The sequence below is a fragment of the Geotrypetes seraphini genome, chromosome 7, assembly GCF_902459505.1.
Source record: "Geotrypetes seraphini chromosome 7, aGeoSer1.1, whole genome shotgun sequence".
NCBI classification, from domain to species: domain Eukaryota; kingdom Metazoa; phylum Chordata; class Amphibia; order Gymnophiona; family Dermophiidae; genus Geotrypetes; species Geotrypetes seraphini.
In genome coordinates, this window is record NC_047090.1 from 30223502 (window position 1) to 30243919 (window position 20418).

A 20418-nucleotide genomic window follows, 5' to 3' on the forward strand; every position below is an offset into this window, starting at 1 on the left:
GGTGGTTGATCGCTGGAATAGTCTTCCACTACAGGTAATTGAGGCCAGAAGCGTGCCAGATTTTAAGAAAAAAATGGGATTGACACGTGGGATCTCTTCACGGAGGAAGTTAGGGGGTGGGTCATTAGTGTGGGCAGACTAGATGGGCCGTGGTCCTTTTCTGCCGTCAATTTCTATGTTTCTATGTAGGCTTTTTTATTGCTGGGCCATGGCAGTATTAGCTCCGACGCTCATAGAATTCCTGTGAGCGTTGGAGCTAATACCGCCGCGGTCGGCGATTAAAAAGCCTAATGCGGCTCATGCAAGGGTGGAGGATCAGTCCTAAAAGAATTTGTTTACTCTTTATAGAGCTGCAAGAATGATCACAGGGTAACATAGTAACATAGTAGATGACAGCAGATAAAAGACCCGAATGGTCCATCTAGTCTGCCCAACCTGATTCAATCTAAAAATTTGTTGGGTTTTACTTCATCTTCTTCTTAGCTATGTCTGGGCAAGAATCCAAAGATCTGCCCGGTACTGTTCTTAGGTTCCAACTACTGAAGTCTCTGTCAAATTTCACTCCAGTCCATCTACACCCTCCCAGCCATTGAAGCCCTCCCCAGCCCATCCTCCACCAAACGACCATATGCAGACACAGACCGTGCAAATCTGCCCAGTACTGGCCTTAGTTCTTCACTATTTACTATTATTTTCTGATTCTAGATCCTCTGTGTTGATCCCACGCTTTTTTGAACTCTCATTAGGAGCACATTGCTCCAGTACTTAGACAACTACATTGGTTCCATATTGAAAACCGCATTGCGTATAAGATCTTGACCGTCCTACATGTGTACTTTATGGGGAAGCACCACAGTACTTGAGCCAGGCCTTGAAAAAATATGTTCCAACCCGTACATTGCATTTACAATCGGCAATGAAACTGTCACTTGAAATGTGTCCGGGATGTGCATTATAAAAGGACCTGGATGTCAGCTATTTCTTTAGCTGGCCCAAAATTGAGGAATGCATTGAATGGACCGTTAAAATTATATTCTAACTTTGCATCATTAAAAAAAGCCATTGAAACCTCACTTATTTGTAAAAGCTTTCTATGAATAAGGAATTCCTGCTTTGACGTACTTTTGCTAGGATATTTTTATTTGCTGAATTTATTTTTTAGAGTTTGTATTTTAGGGCTCCTTTTACTAAGGTGCGCTAGCGTTTTTAGCGCACGCAGGATATTACCACGCACTACACAGCTAGAACTAATGCCAGCTCAATGCTGGCAATGTAGCGTGCGCTATACCGCGCGTTAATGCTCTAGCGCAGCTTCGGTAAAAGGAGCCCTTCGTATGTTTTCAGTGGAATTTGTATTTTTTTGTCGATCTCAGTTTATGCACATTCACTTGTAACCTGCCTAGCTGATAAGTGGAATAGAAATTTTTAAAATAAATAATGGAATGCCATTATTAACTGTCTCGGCAAAACAAATTACAGTACTCCCCCGATATTCGCGGGGGTTCCGTTCCAAGAACCCCCGCGAATCTTGAAAAACCACGAACACGGTTTTTCATGCGGGAGACTGGACAGGGCAGCGGGAGAGGCAGGAGAGAGCAGCCGGAGTGCTGGCGAGTGCAGGAAATCACTCGCTGCATTCTCCGACCGCCTCTTCCTGCACTGTGCGTCAAAGCAGCTCCTGATTGGATAAGGCCCGACTTAGTGCAGGAAGAGGCGGTTGGAGAATGCAGCCAGTGATTTCCTGCACTCGCCAGCACTCCGGCTGCTCTCTCCTGCCTCTCCTGCTGCCCTCTCCTTGTCGGCGGTTCGCGGTCGTAAAATACCGGGACCGTGAACTGCCGACTGCAAACGACTGAGGGAACACTGTACATAGATTTATAACTATGTAAAAGTCTTCTGCTTGATAAAGTTACCCAACCTCCACTAACCGTCTTCTAGTATGAAAATTAGTTAAGTTTTTCATCATTTAATTTAAAGAGTAGTGTTTCTTATATAAATATAGAGCTTATCCTATGTGGCAGTATTTTCCATGTTGGTCCTGGAGTACCCCCTGTCAGTCTGGATTTCAGGATATCCACAATGACTCTGCATGAAATTGATTTGCATGCACTGCCTCCGTTGCCGTATTTCCCCAAGTACAAATGATGGGGGAAAAAAAGTATCAAATGACAAATGTATAAAAAAGATAAGTCTTCACCAATTTTCTAAAAGAATATAGGATGTAAAATAGTTTCGCTTAGCCAGGCCTGCTTGAAATGAAAGTGTTCTGTCCAAAAATCTTTTATAGCGACAAGATTTTAACGTCAGGTAGGCAAATAAATATGACCTTCGAGTGGATTTGATGGTGTGAGGCGAGTCAAAATGAGAGGAAAGGTGAACTGGAGCCAAGCCGAATAGAGATTTGAAGCAAATGCAAGATAATTTAATGTAATTGTCGATAGTAAGGACTGACATGCTCATGTTTCTTCAGACCGAAAATCAGCCGGACAGCTGATCTTTTCAAAATTCTCTTGTAAAACCCCAAATAGATTATGTTACAGTCAGGGCAGGATTAATCAATAGGCCAAGTAGGCATGTGCCTAGGGCCCGAAATGGTCAGGGGGGCCCGATGAAGGAGGGCATCAATATTGTTTTTTCCAAACGGCGATGGGCCCCTCCAGCATCGATCGGAAACACGGGCCCCCACACCGATCGGTAACGCGGCCCCCCCCCCCCCCCATCGACGGAAAGTAAGACAAGCAAGCAACGCGGGTAAGAAAGGCAACGGGAACTGTAATTGTGCAAGCGGCGCTGCTTGCCCAAAGCTTCCCTCTGTCGCGGCTTCCTGTTTCCACCTGGGCGCATGGTGGGGTGGGGCAGGGCAGGGGGCCCAGTGTACTTGTGTGCCTAGGGGCCCTCAACGAATTAATCCTGCCCTGGCTACAGTAGTCAAGGACACTCAGTATCAAAGACTGTACCAACAGTCTGAAAGATGTTAAATCAAAATAACTGCTCACACACTAATTTGCTTCAAAGGCAACATTAGCACACAGAAGTCCAAACACAGGTATAAGAATCTGCAGCAGTGCAAACACAGAAACAAAACGCGGATTCCAGATAGTGCAAAAGCAGGCTCTTTATTGAGTAATTCTTAAAAACACCCAATGTGGGCCCCGTTTCGCCCAAAAGCAGGGGGTAACTCTCGACAGGAAGAGTGCTAATCTTTAGTGGCCGCAGCTAGACACACACAGCTGTGTCTAGCTGGGCGCAGTGGTTAAAGCTACAGCCTCAGTGCCATGGGGTTGTGGGTTCAAACCCATGCTGCTCCTTGTGACCTTGGGCAAGTCACTTAATCCCCCCATTGCCCCAGGTCATTAGATAGATTGTGAACCCACTGGGACAGACAGGGAAAGATGCTTGAGTACATGAAAATTGTTCTGAGCTCCCCTGGTAGAACAGTATAGAAAATTGAATAAATAGTGTGAAACTGTTTCAGCCTCTGATAACCAGAGCTGGTATTGTGACATCACAATGCTTCATTCCACCAATGCTTAAGAGCCAACCTCATCAGTGATGTCACAATGGCTTGATTATCACTTCTACTACGTTTTGATTTCTAGAGTGGTGCAGTGGTTAAAGCTACAGCCTCAGCACCCTGAGGTTGTGGGTTCAAACCCACGCTGCTCCTTGTGATCCTGGGTAAGTCACTTAATCCCCTCATTGCCCCAGGTACGTTAGATGGATTGTGAGACCACAGGGAAAAATGCTTGACTTCCTGAATAAATTCAAATAAACCGTTCTGAGCTCCTCTGAGAGAACAGTATAGAAAATTGAATAAATAAATTAAATGGTGTAGAGCTTTAGCACACTTGGTAGAGAGTGTATGTGATTGGCACTAGTGGCAGTGTAGTACAGAGGAGGGCAGTTCACTCCGAGCGCCGCCTTCTTAAGGGCGCAGAACCCCCTCCTCCTCTCCGCACACCCCTCCTCTCCTTGCCGCGCACACCCCCCCCCTTGCCTTCCCCCGTACCTTTTTAACTTCCCCGGTGCGAGGTTTCCGTCCGCGTTGGCATCAGTGCTCTCTCTGACGTCCCTTCCGGGACCCACACCTAGGAAGTGACGTCAAAGGGCGAGCCGACACGGACGTGGGCACGCCGCTCACGCCGGAGGCGTTAAAAAGGGATGCAATACAATCTTGCGCAATAGTACATTTTTGTAAAACTGGGCACCCCTAGATAAATATTGTAACCGTTTATGAGAACTAATCTTTATGTATCAGCTCGACTATATATTTCAGTATACATTATTATAGGTTTTTAATTGTTAAAATATTGCTTTGTTTATATTTTGTGTACTTTTGTTATTAATTTTTTAAATAAAATTTATGGAACAAAAAAAGGTACGTGGAAAGGGAAGGGGGGGGGCGCCACCCACCCTTACTACGCCACTGATTAGCACTTTACCTGTTGAGAATCACCCCTGATGCAGCCCTCTTTAAGTTGAAACGTGGGCCACGTCGGGCGTTTTCAAGGATTATTGAATAAAGAGCCTGCTTTTACTACTGTGATATTGTTTACTTGGGCGCACCAAAGAAAGTTGTGAGAAAATTGAAAATAGTGCAGAATACGGCAGTTCGCCTGATATTTGGGCTGAAGAAAAGCGATCATATCAGTCCCTGTTATCAATTATTACACTGGTTGCCAGTGGAAGCACGAGTAATGTTCAAATTTGCATGTCTTTGTTTTAAGTTGGTTTGGGGATTGGCCCCTACCGACCTGTTATTTCATTTTGTGCTAAATAATCCCGTGAGGGTAACCAGGAATTGTAACTTATTTGCATACCCGAAGATTTTAGGCAGTAAAGTTAGGTCTTTTTTAAACAGGATGCTCGCATTTCAAGCAAGTAAACAACAGTCCTGCTTGGATAACTATATTAGCGGAGCCATGTTATCTTACGGCGCCTTCCGAAAAGAAATTAAGACAGTATAATTTGATAAATTTATCTCTTAATTCGATGTTTTTATTCTTAATATAATAATTTTACCGCTTTTACTTAAATTTTTATCGCCTTTTTAGTTAATATGCTGTATTCTCATTTTAATATTGTACTTCGCTGATTGTCCAGTTTTTCTCTCTTGTGTAAACCTCCTCGAATTCTTTTGATTGTGGCGGTATACAAAAATAAAGTTATGTTATGTTAAGTTATGTAATATCTGGGATCTGTGTTTTTGTTTCTGTAACATTAGCACATGGGCCATTGACAACAAAAAAAAGGACAATCAGCCATTTTAGTACTGGGGTAAAAAAGGCCTTAACGCCTGGGAAAGACCCGCGTAAGAGCACACTAAGGCCACTTTTTTACCGCAGCTTAGTAAAATGACCCCCTCCCCAAATGCAAATGCTTAATCAGTAAAAATAAGGGTGGTGGTATGCAGAAGGTATTTATTTATTTAAAACATGTATTATTTAATTTAATTTTAATTTAATTTAATTCTTATATACCGCTAATAACCATGAGGTTTCTAAGCGGTTTACAAAAATGATGCATTACAAAGATACAATAGATAAAAATAAATAAGATAAGTACTTGGAAAATTTCCCTAACTGTCCCAAAGGCTCACAATCTAACTAAAGTACCTGAAGAAACAATTATCCACCTAAAAATTATCCACTGCAATACTCCTTAATTCGTTGTATGTACAGCTTCTATTTATTGTATTTACAGTTTCCCTTTATTGTAAACCGCCTAGAAGTCGCAAGATTGTTGGCGGTATATAAGAATAAAGTTATTATTATTATTATTATAAAAACTAGGCAGCTTGCAATAAAAAAACATCCACAATCGCCAAAATTCAAAAAACCATTAGTTACATCAATAAAATTAAAAGAGCATCTTTAAGACTGATCTAACACACGAGTCTTCCTAAATTCAATCAACCCTTACTTCGATGAAATGCCTGGACATAAAGATATGAAACTAAGCACGTTCTCACAGAAATGCAAGTTTCCAGGAATGCTGTTCCATAAAATCAGACCGGCAAAAGAGAAGATTTTGCAGTATTCACATAGGGCTCCTTTTACGAAGGTGCGCTAGCGTTTTTAGCGCATGCACCGGATTAGCGTGCTAGCCAAAAAACTACCGCCTGCTCAAGAGGAGGCGGTAGTGGCTAGCGTGTGCTATTCCGCGTGATAAGGCCCTAACGCACCTTCGTAAAAGGAGCCCATATTGTGCATTACCTATCTGGGCAGTGGCGTAGCGAGGGTGGGAGGCGCCCCCCCCTCCCTGTGCCTTTCTCTCCATCCCCCCACTCCTTCCACACCAACCCCACCACCACAGGTGCGCTCTTTCTTCCCACCCCTGTACCTCTTTACATTTTTGTCAGCGCAGATTCCTTGGCCTACTGCTTGCGCTAACAGTGGTTTTCCCTCTGATGTCACTTCCTGGTCCCACGACCCAGAAGTGATTTCAGAGGGAGCCAGGCCTGTGTGAGCACCAGGTTGGAGTAGTTGCTCGTGCTGGTGAAGATTTTAAAGAGATACGGGGGGAGGGTGCAAACATGGCAAGGCGAAGGAGGGGAGCCGAGAGGCGCCAACGCCCCCACCAAGATGGCACCTGGGGCAGTCCACCCCCAGGCGCCGCCCTTACATCACTGAACATAACAATAGCCTTACTGGGTCAGACCAATGGTTCATCAAGCCCAGTAGCCCATTCTCACGGTGGCTAATCCGGGTCACAAGTGCTTAGTCAAAACCCAAGGAGTAGCAACATTCCATTCAGAATCCTAAAGAATAGCAACATTCTGGAATCCCAAAGAGTAACAAAAGATTCCAGAACCCCAAAGCAACATTCTATGCTACCGATACAGGGCAAGCAGTGGTTTCCCCCATGTCTGTCTCAATAACAGACTATGGACTTTTCCTCCAGGAACTTGTCCAAACCTTTCTTAAAACCAGCTACGTTATCCGCTCATATCACAACCTCTGTCACCATATCACAACCTCTGTCAAGGTTAGATAACCTTGATAGGCGGTATATAAAATCCTAATAAACTTGAAACTTGAAACCACAATCCAGAGCTTAATTATTCTCTGAGTGAAAAAAAAATTCCCTCCTATTGGTTTTAAAAGTATTTCCCTTTAACATCACCTACACCTGTGTTCTAGATCAGGAAGGACAGGCAGTGCCAAGTGCTGGCTAGGGCCTTATTTTCCAAACTAGCCCCCGTCCTCCCTCTTTTATAAAACTGTAGCGCAGTTTTTACTGCTGGCCGCACTGATAACAGCTCCGATATTCATAGGAATTCTATGAGCGTCGGAGCTGTTACCACCGTGACTGGCGCTAAAAAACGCACTACAGTTTTGTAAAAAGGGGAGAGGAGTGGGGGGTAAATGCAATGTAGATGTAACTGAACGCCAAAGAGTCAAATGGTAGAGAAAGCACAAGTTATTTTTACCAATTAATTACACATCATTTGAGTAATAGCTTAATGGTAGGCATCTGCAGAGAAAATCCCATCAAATTGCCAAACACGGGTGGATCCAAGTATAGTTCCAAGAGATTTGCTTGAATTCCCTGAAGGGATAGCATTTCCTAAAAATATAAGGCGAACCTGAAAAGCGGAGTTTTATTTTACGAGTTTGTATTTCTGATTTCATAATACCTGGACTGCAAAAGTGCTTTTACTGTGTCTGTCTGGATCCCTATGAATCACCACTTTAGCTTCTTTGTATTGCCTGTTGCAAGGATTTCTGGGTAAAATGATATCTCAGTGCAGTGAGAATTTAATTTAACTTCATTTTGGCATTTAAAAATCTGCTTAAATGGCTGGTTCAAGCGACGGAGAAGGAAAGACACTACAAGTTTCTTACAGGACGGCCATTTTGCAAACGTGGTTGCCTACACAAGCGCCCACGCTAGCTCACTGGAGGACTTTGATGATACAGTTGGCGGGATTGGAACGCCAAGCACTTTCTAATCTGGACTCAAGACGAGGGTCGTTGTTTTGTCATTGTTGGTTACCATTTTGTATTTAGTTTGACATCGGTTGCCAAAAGTAGACTGTTGAATTAGTCTCTGTGTTTCTTGTTCCTAATCTTACCCCTGCTGTTCCTTGAGGGGGGGAGGGAGGCGGGATACAGTGGTTTTATGGCTTTGTCACTGTTTACTTGTGTTTGAGTTGTATGTATTTCTTTTGAAATTTAATAAAAATGATTTTAAACATAAAATCTGCTTAACTGTCAAGTTCTAGGCCGAGAATAATCAGAACGGAAAACAACAATTACAGAGAATGCACTAAATATACAGAAATAGATTCACAATTTGACAGAAAGTGGTATATAGTGATAACTAGAATAATGATACCATATGACTCTCTGATTTACATTTAAGTTTCTAGTAGATAGCACCTCAGGTGATGCACTATTTATGCAAAAATTGTTGAAAATGATAATTTCCTGCTCAAAGAGAGCGGGCTTGTGAAGTTCTATAGAGAAACTTCATCTGACATCTACAGATCTATATGCATACTTAAATTATGAATCTAGACAGAGTTTGGCGCCTCTCTGTTTCTCCATAATAATAAATGAAACTCAGGAACCATAAAGACAACCTAGGCTGCAAGTTTTCCATATTCCAATCTACCTATCAGATCACTTTGTCCGTCCGGGCCCCACCCGCACACGTAACGCCCACTTGTTTGCCTTCTTGTCCCTGAAGTTCTGCATCTACAAGAGATTCCTCGACAGATCCCTGGTGTTCCAGGCATGCAAATGGAACAAATGTCTATCCACTCTCATCTCTAATTCTCCCTCCTACCAAACTTTCAGGAAGTCAATCAAAACTTATCTCTTTGACAAATATCTCTGACTCCCGCCCTCCTTGTAACTCTACTTTTAACTATGCTTTGTACCTCCCACCTTCCTGCACCTCCCACCTACCTGCCTTCTCCCTACCTGCACCTCCCACCTACCTGCACCCGACTTCCTAAGCCACGCCGATTGACTTGTTTATAACCTCTCTATCTCCTTCTTGCCTGCTCCTGACTTGCTAAGTTATATTGATTGATTGACTTATTTGTAAATTTCGCTGTAGATGCACAGTCTCTTGTCATGTAAACCGCTCTGAACTATTCTGGTACTGCGGTATACAAAAATAAAGTTATTATTATTATTATTATATTTGCGCGTACTACAAACAATTCATTTGGCACAACATTCACTAAAGTTATGACCTGCTATGGTCCTGGCAATTGTTTCTCCACTAACGCATCAGGCCATAAAACACTAAGATAGGAGACATTTCTGGTAGTCCTTCACTGCCGAATCATCGGTAATGAAGTAAGAGGCTGTAATAAAGAGATTATTATTTTGCTGAAAATGCACTTGGCAAGACTTGGAAGATTCACGTACTGGTTCTGGAGAGAATTATGGTTTACTGCTACCTAGACTTTGCCCTTTTATATGCTTACCTGTCACATATGCAGTATGTAAGATTTAATAAGGTCTCATAAGAAAGCTGCACTCTTATAACCAACTCATATAATAATATTCTTCTGGATTTGTAAACACATCATTCAGCATATTTCATGTAAAGTTCGAGGATACTGTAGCAAGCCTCCTCATCAGTTAATCCTTATTTTAGTTTATAAGCAGTGCCACTTATAGATAATACCCAACTTATCTTAGATAGCCATAACCATAAATAATACCATCAATAACTTATTTTAGATAGCAGACTGAAAGGGACTTTTGAGGTCATTGTTGAAATATGTTGAATAAAGTGTTTTACAAATCATCGAGAAGAATATTATTATACTAGTATTTTAGCCCGTTACATTAACGGGTGCTAGAATATATGTCTGTCTGTCTTTATTTCTGTGTCTCTCTCTGTCTTTCTTTCTGTCTGTCTCTCTCTCTGGCCCCCTTTGTCTGTCTGTCTTTCTGTGTCTCTCCCTGTCCCTGTGTCTTTCTTCTTTTCTTTCTGTCTCCCTTCCTCCCGCTGGTGCTAGAATATATGTCTGTCTTTCTTTCTGTTTCTCTCCCTACCCCTGTCTTTTTCTTTCTGTCTCTCTTCCTCCTGCTGTCTTTCTTTCTGTCTCTCTCCCTCCTTGGCCCCCTTTGTCTGTCTGTCTTTCTGTCTCTCTCCCTGCCCCTGTCCCTGTGTCTTTCTTCCTATCTCCTTCCTACTTTTACTGACTGGCTATCCATTAAAACTCCCCATAGGCGTCTTTTAAGTTAAAAAGAAACTTCGGCCTGGCCTGTAGGTCAGGGGTTTCTCGAGCTGACCGCCACCCGCTGCTGGTGGCTCCGTGCTCCATGCTCGCCCGCTGTGGCCTGCAGCCGCCGACAGCCACCGCAGCCTGCAGCTGCCGCGGCCGACATCCACCTCGGGGGAAGAAAGAGAGAGAGATTCATGCGCATGCGCATTCCTACCTGTGGTGCCCTACAGCGCACGGAAAACAGGAGCACGCAGGTGGGAGTACGCATGCGCGGCTTACGGTTTTATTATATTAGATGAGTTGGTTATAAGAATGTAGCTTTCTATAAGACCTTATTGTAAAGTTTTGCTTCACTCAGAAAATATTTACACATAATATACTGGGCCAGAATATTTGGATATGTGTCTGAATTCAAGAGGGCCTGGGATAGGCACGTGGGATCTCTCAGAGAGAGAAAGAAATAATGGTTACTGCAGATGGGCAGACTAGATGGGCAGCATTTGGCCTTTATCTGCCATCATGTTAAAATGTTTCTATAACCATAAAGTTCTATGACATCACAATACAGGAGTAAAGAGCCTTAGCCTATAAGAAGAGGAGATGCAAATGTTAAGAGCCTTAGGGAGAGGAGGAGATAATGGTTACTGAGGATGGGCAGACTAGATGGGCCATTTGGTCTTTATCTGCCCTCAAGTTTCTATATTTGCAGAAACACACTTAGGTGTTTGGAGTTGCAATCTGGGCAAGTACTCCATAAGACATCATTGTCTTGCATCAGCTGGGGGTTATGCGCTTTCTATGGCTATACCAATGGGGGATAGGGCACAGCCGCAGAAAGATTGGCAAGTGCTGAAACAAAATAGTAATGAAGACATTGGGCTAGTTTGCAATCATTGAAATGGGAAATGTCATTTTGTACTATTTTTAACAGAAAGACCATGATTCTATAAAAGACACTTAAAGTTAGGTTTCTAGATCAGCGTGCCTGGCCAATCTAAGTGCCTAACTTAATTGGCCTAATCATAAGAACAGCCTTACTGGGTCAGACCAATGGTCCATCAAGCCCAGTAGCCCATTCTCACAGTGGCCAATCCAGGTCACCAGTACCTGGCCAAAACCCAAGGAGCAGCAACATTCCAAGCCACCGATCCAGGGCAAGCAGTGGCCTCCCCATGTCTTTCTCAAAAACGGACAATGGACTTTTCCTCCAGGAACTTGTCCAAACCTTTCTTAAAACCAGCTACGCTCTTACCACAACCCCTGCAATGCGTTCCAGAGCTTAACCATTCTCTGAGTGAAAACAAATTTCCTCCAATTGGTTTTAAAAGTATTTCCCTATAACTTCATCGAGTGTCCCTAGTCTTTGTAATTTTTGACGGAGTGAAAAATCGATCCACTTGTACCCGTTCTACTCCACTCAGGATTTTATAGACTTCAATCGTATCTCCCCTCAGCTGTCTCTTTTCCAAGCTGAAGAGCCCTAACCGTTTTAGTCTTTCCTCATACGAGAGGAGTTCCATCCCCTTTATTATTATTAATAATAATAGCTTTATTTATATCCCGTCATACCTTTTCAGTTCAAGATGGTATACAACAAGTGAAGCTGTAAGGACAGCAAAGTTACATCAGTTAGATTTGGGAGGGATAGATAGATAAATAGGTGACTGGGAGAAAAGGGGGAAGGGATGTGTAAGGCATGGTAGGTTTTAAGCAGAATTGAAGGGTCAGATAAATCTGTCGAACATCTTGGCTGCTCTTCTTTGAACTTTTCTAGTGTCACTATATCTTTCTTCAGATAAGGAGACCAGATTTGAACGCAATACTCCAGATGAGGTCGCACCATGGAGCAATACAAGGGATTTAGTCTTGTTAACCATCCCTTCTTTAATAATTCCCAGCATCCTATTTGCCGCACATTGGGCGGAAGGTTTCATCGTATTGTCTACGATGATACCCAGATCCTTTTCTTGGGCTAACCCCCAAGGTGGACCCTAGCATCCGGTAACTGTGATTCAGGTTATTCTTCCCAATGTGCATCACTTTGCATTTGTCCACATTAAATTTCATCTGCCATTTGGACGCCCAGTCTTCCAATTTCCTATGGTCCGCCTGCAATTTTCAGCAATCCGCATGCGTTTTAACAACTTTGAACGGTTTAGTGTCATCTGCAAATTTAATCACCTCACTCGTCGTTCCAATTTCCAGATCATTTATAAATAAGTGAAATAGCACCGTCCTAGTATAGACCCCTGCAGCACTGATAACACTAACAAAAAAAATTATTTCTTGGTGCCTTGGGTTTTTTGACCTGTTCCTTGGGTTATTTGGGGTGCTGATTCAGAAAATTTCATTGGATAGACCTCATCAGTTCTAGTTTCTTAGATATGGTGGATACACAAAGTATCCTTGCTTTTATGCCTTTGGGATAGTAGAGCCAAACATGAACATTGGACAAAGAGAATATATGATAGTTGGAGGACAAAATATAATCAACGAACTTTTGGTAACACGAGAGAGAATCATATTGCCATCACTACATATAAAGCTAGGCCTGATGAAGCAATTTGTAAAGGGTTTGAATAAAGACGGTTGAATACATGGAGGGGCATAATCAAAGCATACGTCTAGGTCCGATTTGGTCGTATGATGCTAGATGCCCAATGTTATATAGCGTCCAAAAAGTGCCTCAGTTGTGACTTCAATGTAATCAACACACCTATACTGGTTCTCCTAGTATTTTATACATAAACTTTCTGTATAAATAATTAATCCAAATGTATGGACCTTCAGACCACCATAAGGGTACATACCCCTGGTCATATAACTCTTCGTCGGTCCACCTTTTATTAACACATTTAATTTTTTTATATATAAATTTTCTTTTGTTTAAACTTATATCAATTTATTTTCATCAATTTTCTTTAAAATAGTGTAACATCACTTAGCTATCCATTCTTCACCTCTCCCGACATGCATGTTTCACAAGAGGAAACTTTCTTCAGGGTCGAGGGAACTGCAACACAACAAAATCCTATCTTAGTATCTCCCTATTACACTGGCAACCTAAAACAACTGAAAGGCCTCCTTATATTGATATCTACTGATATATACTGGAGCATTTACAATAAAACAACCACCCAGACCCCATAACAGTTTTCTTACCTAAAACAGGAGCTAATTCACGATGTCAAGATGGCCGCGGTTTGCTATTCAAGATAATTATATACAGCTGGCCTCACGCACACTGCAGAATGTGGGGAGACGTCATCCCTTAGTAACGTATGACGTCAGCCACCATCCGTGCGGGGCTCAGCTGTAAAATCGCTGCGGGAACTTGAAACTAAAGGAAAAGACCCCCAACATTCATAGTATAGATAACCACTCAGTTTCCTCATTGAGCCCTGCAGGGGCCAAGGTCTTTAAATTATAGATCCATTTTTGTTCCTTATACGCCAAGGCTTTTTGAATATTACCTCCCTCCCACCCTACTGTGACAGAATCCACAATTCTCCATCTAATGTCAGACCAAGTATGACCCATGAGTTGCCAGTGTCTTACTATAGGAGCAGTGTCCTGTTCAGTCCGCACTCTAGATTTATGTTCATTTAACCTAACTTTTTTGGAACGCATTGTACAGCCAACAAATATTTTATTACAGGGGCATTGAATTAAATAGATGACTCCTGTAGAGTCACACGTAGTCGATGTCTGACTGAAATACTTATTGCCCGTGTCAGGGTGAATCCAATAGTGACCTGGTATGGTAAGATGACACCATTGGCAGGTGCTGTTTCGGGTCCTATGGATAGACATTTGACATTTCCTATAGAGACTCCAGCACAAACTTTACTTGATTCGAATTCTCCCATATCCGGAGCATCGTTAAGCCCCCTCGAAAGGACACCCCCTCTTCACCCAGTATCTGGAGGTAGCGGGATTATAACTCCCGTTATTTCCACTGGTTTTGTGATATCATCTACTCAGTCAAGTAAACTGGTTTTTACTGAAATACCTAAACCACCTGAATTTACAGGTGTAGTAGAGGAGCAACCACAAGCAGTGGAAAAACAAGATATTACCCTTAAAGACTTGTGGTTAGGTATTTCTAGAGTTGAAGCTTCGGTTTCTCAGAGAATCAGTGAAACAAACATCGGACTATTCACATTCTGTGGCCAAAAAGTTTCAGAATGTGGATTCTAACTTAAGTTGTTTGGATAAAAGATTAGGAGTGGTCTCAGTATTTGCTGTTAAGGATTCTACGGTGTTACATTCCAAAATGGAAATGCTGGAAAATATGTATAGAGCGAGGAATCTCCGCTTGGTTAATTTCCCAGTGACTCATTTGTTATCTTCGGAAATATTGTTAAATAAATATTTTAAAGAAATACTGGGTTTACCCAATGCGGAAAATTTCCCAATAAATAACTGTTATTATATTCCGCAAAATAAAATAAAATCCGACCAGGAGGTGGACCAACTGGTAACAGATGAAGTAAATTTGACAGTTTCTGGAAGATACTCAAGATGTGATCCAGAGTAGGTCCACTATGGTAATAACATGCATGAGTGAGATAGATAAAATGCTAATAATGAAACTTTACTTTAAAAATAGGTTGACTAAATTCTGTGGAGATTTGGTTAGAATTTTCCTGATGTCTCAAGAGCTACACAATTAAGAAGGAAAGAATTTTTGAAATTAAGAATAAGAGTTTTAGCTCTTGAGGCATCTTTTTACTTAAAATTTCCATGTAAATGTCTTGTTAAGATACAAGAACACAAAAATAGAACCCCAAAAAATGTATAGGGAGGAAAAATATATAACTACTGCAAAACCTCCCCAACCCCAAGAAAACCAACTGACAAGGGGGAGAGACAAGAAAAAACCTCAATCTAAGTTAATCAGCAAATTACACATAGTGTGAAACAGGAGAACCCTCAGTAACACAGCCACCCACTAAGGGAAAGGCTGTCACCGGCTAACACTCAGAAAGAGTGTAAACTGTGAAACATCCCCGGGGATGTTTCACAGTTTACACTCTTTCTGAGTGTTAGCCGGTGACAGCCTTTCCCTTAGTGGGTGGCTGTGTTACTGAGGGTTCTCCTGTTTCACACTATGTGTAATTTGCTGATTAACTTAGATTGAGGTTTTTTCTTGTCTCTCCCCCTTGTCAGTTGGTTTTCTTGGGGTTGGGGAGGTTTTGCAGTAGTTGTTAAGATACAAGACATTGAATATGTATTTTGGGATCCCATTCAATTGCAACAATTTTTGTTAGCTCAAGAACAGAAGTGAGTTTTCTTTTTCTTTTCTTTGCTTTTAAGATTCATTACTGAGAAAATGGTAGGATGTCAGAGATCCATATAGTAGGGAATGGTTAGGATTCATATGAATTCAACCCATTTCTTTGTTTTCCTTTAAATATGTAGTAGAAGGAGCATGTCTCGGCTTGAAAAGGATTGTTGTGTTATATATGTATTTAAAAATTTGTATGTGAATACCTTTTTCTTTGATATCATCTGATATTGTTAAGTATTAAATTCATAATAATAATAAAAAAAATACCCGATTCTCAATTTATAGCCAGTGGAATTTGTTGTAGAAAGGGGTTAAGTGATCAAATTTTTTCAAGTTAAATATTAACCTTACTGCAGTGTTTTGAATTATGCTTAATTTCTGGAAATGTTTGCTAAGTCCAGATAGGTAGATGATGTTGCAGTAGTCCGAGATACTGAGAACTAGTGATTGGACCAGGAGAGATTGGTCCAAGAATTTCCTGGTGGATCTAAGCCTCCAAAGAGTGGAATTATCGCCTGGATGTTTGCGGCCTGGTGCTCAGTTTGGATAAGTTGCTACTGAATCATATGACCTGTCACCTCCTAACTGAACATTTCATAGATGAAGAAAAGTTCAGTGCCTTTTCTTGTTTTGTTTTCACACGTGTAAAGCACATGCCAAAATGAAATACTACCATCACCGAAACACAAAATTCATCAAAATTCTCCCCCCCCCCCCCGCCATAAAAGTCTCCCATAAAATTAATTCATACTCGATGAAAATTTGGCCCTGGTCACTTCCACCACCCAGTCAAAGATCTATTTCAGGATTCTCTTTTGCATTCCAATGTCATCAACATACGATTTAGATGTGAAACATACAGCAGAATCAAGCCAGAAATGCGTATCTACAGAGATCCTCCATATTTCCAATCAAACTAGATTAGACATCCTTCATCACAACTCAAACGAGCTCCTTTCTAATGCAGCTTTGTCCCTGTCCATGTCTTTGATCTCAAATATTCCAGGAGCAAATCATTAGATCAACAAAATGACATACCCCATGGAGTTCTGAACTCACAATAAAGAGCCTGTTCTCTCCAGGACCAATACAGATGCATCTTATACCCCATGGAGTTCTGAACTCACAATAAAGGGCCTGTTTTCTCCAGGACCAATACAGATGCATCTTATTATACCCCATGGAGTTCTGAACTCACAATAAAGGGCCTGTTTTCTCCAGGACCAATACAGATGCATCTTATTATACCCCATGGAGTTCTGAACTCACAATAAAGGGCCTGTTCTCTCCAGGACCAATACAGATGCATCTTATTATACCCCATGGAGTTCTGAACTCACAATAAAGGGCCTGTTCTCTCCAGGACCAATACAGATGCATCTTATTATACCCCATGGAGTTCTGAACTCACAATAAAGGGTCTGTTTTCTCCAGGACCAATACAAATGCATCTTATATCAGAACTAATTAACTTATCTCCTGATCTGACACATTAGATAAACATTTGCAGCTTTGATGCTGCAAAGATATTAGGAGCCACTTTATGTTGTAAATTTGCAATTTGTCTGTATTAACCAAACAGCTCATTGGAAAAATGTCTTGGACTGCAGTTCTTAAGCATTACTGCCTTCCTTGGAAATATCACTGCAGTACCAGTAAAAGGATGAGAGTGAAGCCTAGTGGTTAAAGCAAAAAAACATGAAATGTCAGGTTTTTACTAAATTTGCATGGCCGGATCGGAAAATGGGCGATCGAGGGTATCACAACCAGGACGAAGGAAGTCATCATGCCGCTGTATCGAGCGATGGTGCGCCCGCACCTGGAGTACTGTGTCCAGTATTGGTCGCCGTACCTCAAGAAGGACATGGCGATGCTGGAGAGGGTCCAGAGAAGAGCGACGGAAATGATAAAAGGAATGGAAAACCTTTCATACGCAGACAGGTTAGAAAAGCTGGGGCTCTTCTCCCTGGAAAAGCGGAGACTCAGAGGAGACATGATAGTGACTTTCAAGATCATGAGAGGTATCGAGAAGGTAGACAGAGATAGATTCTTCAGACTAATGGGGCCCACAAGTACAAGGGGGCACTCGGAGAAGCTGAAAGGGGACAGGTTTAGAACCAATGCTAGGAAGTTCTTTTTCACTCAGAGGGTAGTGGACACATGGAACACACTGCCGGAGGCTGTGATAGGACAGAGTACACTACAGGATTTTAAAGAAGGATTAGATAAGTTCCTGAAAGATAGGGGGATTGAGGGATACAGATAGAGGTAGAGATGGGATATAGAGAGAGTTTAGATAGAGACCAAGGGGATTTAAGGGTTCGGACAATGATCACCGTACAGGTCATGGGCCTGATGGGCCACCGCAGGTGCGGACTGCTGGGCGCGATGGACCTCTGGTCTGACTCAGCAGAGGCAACTTCTTATGTTCTTATGAGGGGGGAAACACACGGTGGGCCATTTTGTGAATCAGGTCGGTTAGCAGGGATCGTCTCTCAACCTGTGAAAACAGGTTTAGTGACGATCGCTGACTTTAGTGATTCGGGGCCTTTGTCCAGTTTCACTTATCTGGTTAAGGGGCTGAATATTGGCCTTATCTGGAGAGGTACCAGCCGGCCGCACATACCTGGATATTCAATGCTGGTGTCTAGACATAGCTTGGCATTGAATATTGAGGCATAAAGCTGGAAGCAGCTAAAAAGTGGTCACTGCCACTGACTGAATATTTCTCTCAATGATCTCTTAGGAGGATATTGGGCATATTAGGGGGGTGGGGAGTGTGTGGCTCAGTGGTTAGAGCTACAGCCTCAGCACCCTGGAGTTGTGGGTTCAAATCCCACACTGCTTCTTGTGACCCTGGGCAAGTCACTTAATCCCCCATTGCCCCAGGTACATTAGATAGCATGTAAGCCCACCGGGATAGGTACGGCAAAATGCTTAAGTACCTGAATGTGAATCACTTAGGCTGTAAGTGGTATAAGAACATAAGCATTGCCTCTGCCGAGTCAGCCCATAGGTCCATCATGCCCAGCAGTCCGCTCCCGTGGCGGCCCCGGAGGTCAATGACCTGTAAGTGATCTATTACTCTAAAGCAGTGGTCTCAAACTCAAACCCTTTGCAGGGCCACATTTTGAATTTGTAGGTACATGGAGGGCCACAAAAAAATAGTTAATGTCTTATTAAAGAATTAACAATTTTGAATGAGGTAAAACTCATTATAGTTTATAAATCTTTCCTTTTGGCTAAGTCTTAATAATAATATTGTCATTTATAGCTAAAGAGACATATGATCAAGAAACTTTTATTTTACTTTTGTGATTACGATAAACATACCGAGGGCCTCAAAATAGTACCTGGGGGGCCGCATGTGGCCCCCGGGCTGCGAGTTTGAGACAACACTCTAATTATACCCCTCAATCCCCTTTTCCTTAACTGAGAGAGGCTTAAGGAGTTCCAAGGGTGTTCAATACCTTAGCATCAGCCTTTCAAAAGAATATGCAAATATTGGGTTTAAGAAAAAAAAGGTTGACTTTGGCAGAGATAGAGAATGGCACAGGGACAAATTTTTTCCCGTCCCCACAAATTCTGTCCCTGTCCCATTCCTGTAAGCTCTGCCTTAACCGCACGAGCCTCAAACACTGATGGTTTTAAAGTGTTTGAGGCTTGCGCAGATGAGGGCGGAGCTTGTAGGAATGGGGCAGGGCCAGGAAAAGAACTTGAGGGAAGAGGATGGGAAAATGAGTTATCACGGGGACGGGGAAGATTTGTCCCCATGTCATTCTCTAGCAGAGGATTCCAGCCATATTTTAATCATTAGTGCCAATACTGAAAATCCTGCTGTATATTATAGGAGGTCTGATTTTTGGCAGGGTACAACATGCTTTTTGATTAGAGAATGAGATCAGTGCTAATAATAATGAACTAGCTAATAAGGCAAAACATAAAAAGATGGTATGAGAGAAAAGTATTTTATGTAACTTGGTAAAGGTCGGGGACTGGGTAGTTCAAAGGAAGAGCCCCAAGCTTAGAGAATGTTTTGTTTCCAGGCAGTGGCATAGTAAGGGGCGGTGGCATTACCCCCCTCCCGCTCCTTCTGTGGCCCCAACTCCACACTTGCACTGTCCCTCCCCACCTCTCCCCCATACCTCAATCTTCATCAGTGCGAGTGGCTTCTCCAGCATGCTCCTCATGCCAGCAATGGGTTTCCCTCTGATGTCACTTCCTGGCCCTGTGATCTGGAAGTGATTCAGAGGGAAACCAGGCTGGCACGAGCAACAGGCAGAAGTTTCTTGCGCTAGCGAAGATAAACAGGGGTGGGGGGAGGGATAGCGCGAGCATGGTGTTGCGAGGCGGAGAACTTCTGGCACCCCCCACCGACACATGACCTGGGGCAGTCCACACCCCTTATTACGCTACTGTTTCCCAGTCACTGGCTCAAATCCAGAAATTTAAAAAATGTTGATGGGGAAACAAGTTGGTGGTCTTGGTGTGATTTCAAGGAAGATAGCAGCAGCATTCATGCACAGTGCTATCTAATTTCTCTGGAAACTTTAGCAATGTGGATTGCTATGTGTGAATTCTCTTAACAGCACCTACAAGGGCTAGGGGAAAGCAATGAAGCTAAGTAGTACATTTAAAACAAACTGGAGAAAATATATATTTCTTCGCTCAATGTGTAATTAAACTCCGAAATCCATTGCCAGAGAATGTGGTAAAAGCAGTTAGCTTAGCAGTGTTTTAAAAAAGTTTGGATAATTTCCTAAGAGAGACATCCATAAGCCATTATTAAGATGGACTTGGGGAAATCCACTGCTTATTCCTAGGACAACCAACATAACAGCTGTTTTACTCTTTTGGAGATCTTGCTAGGTACTTCTGACCTGTATTGGCTACTATTGGAAACAGGTTGCTGAGCTTGATGAACCTTAAG